At 43.4% G+C, this 1,310-nt stretch overlaps 1 protein-coding gene across 3 annotated transcripts in view; it reads left to right on the top strand.

Moving 5' to 3' along the window:
- Positions 1-430: 430 nt before the first annotated feature.
- Smpd4 (sphingomyelin phosphodiesterase 4) overlaps positions 431-1,310 on the top strand; it is a 44,493-nt gene continuing 43,613 nt past the window's right edge. For all 3 annotated transcript variants that reach the window (XR_007588838.1, XM_050122940.1, XM_050122938.1), the window contains exon 1: positions 431-583. The gene's annotated coding sequence lies outside the window, so the exon portion shown is untranslated. The remainder of the gene's footprint in view (positions 584-1,310) is intronic.

Here is a 1,310-nt window from a genome sequence, read left to right as displayed (position 1 = left end):
CAGAGGCCACTCCCTGCTAAATTCCTTAACAATTAACACCATACACAAACTTCTAATCTCAGTTCTTGATAAAAAACTCAAAGTTCAACTAACTGTTGTCTTGGTCACAAATAACAATTAATCAATTAACCAGGTCCAAAGAAAATTAGTCTTATGTCCAGCTACTGCAGATAAAGTTTCACAATTAGCCAGGCCTACAGAGGATGAGGTCTGGCCTTGCAGCCAAAGTTACAAGGTTCCCCCTTTTTTTATGTTCTGGGATTACAAACAGATAAAAGAATATATTTTTAGGGTTGAGGCGTTTTCAATGCCTATGTCCTTGCCTATGTGTTGCTATGGTAATGGCTTGGCTCCCTATTGTTTACCCAAGGAGTGTGCTATGACCAATGAAATGTTACTCCCATAACTTTCTTCCTGTAAAAAATGACTCAAGCCAGGTGAACAAGGAAGCGGGGGAGAACTGGGACAGAGAATTGAGACAAAGGAGAGCTAGAAGCTGCAGAAGTGGACTTGGAGCTACAGAGCAAAAAAGAGCGTGACCCTCAGATCATGTACGGGAGACTTTACCCTTCAGGTAGAAGAGGTAAGCTTGGTTTCACTTCCTTTTGGACTTCTTCCTAGAAGCCTGGATGCGGCCTTGAAGAGCTGATTTATGTGTTTTGTGTTTATGTGTCTGAGTGTTTTGCTGGATCATGTGTGCATGCATGTGCAGCATGCACATACCTGCAGAGGACAGCAGAAGGCATTGAGTCCTCTGGAACTGGGGTACAGATAACTGTAAGTCACCATGAGGGTGCTGGGGACTGAACCACAGTCCTCTGGAAGAGCAATTAAGTGTTCCTAACCCCTGAGCCAGCTCTCCAGTTTCTATTTATTTTGCTTTGTTTCATCTTGGTTTTTGAAACAGGGTTTCTCTGTGTAACAGTCCTGGCTGTCCCGGAATTCGCTCTGTAGACCAGGCTTGCCTCGAACTCATAGATCTGCCTGCCTCTGCCTCTCTAGTGCTGGGATTAAAGATGTGCACCACGACCCAGCAAAGCTGCTGATTTTTAAACTGATCGCAAAGTAACAATAATTAAGATGAGCATTAACATATAGGTAGACACAGACATGAACTGACTACAATTAAAAATCAGAAATCAGGCTGGAACTGGTGTCGCATGACTTTAACCTCAGTACTCAGGAGCCAGAGGCTGACAGTCTCTGAGTTCAAGGCCAGCCTGGTCTACACAGAGGGTTTTAGGACAGTCAGGGCTACACAGAGAAATCTTGTCTCAAAAAAAAAAAAAAAAAAGTCCAGAAAACAAACA

The sequence above is a fragment of the Alexandromys fortis genome, unplaced genomic scaffold (assembly GCF_014885135.2).
Source record: "Alexandromys fortis isolate MF-2015 unplaced genomic scaffold, M_Fortis_MF-2015_v1.1 scaffold_219, whole genome shotgun sequence".
In the NCBI taxonomy this organism is placed as follows: Eukaryota; Metazoa; Chordata; class Mammalia; order Rodentia; family Cricetidae; genus Alexandromys; species Alexandromys fortis.
This window is presented reverse-complemented; position numbering and strand designations above follow the sequence as displayed.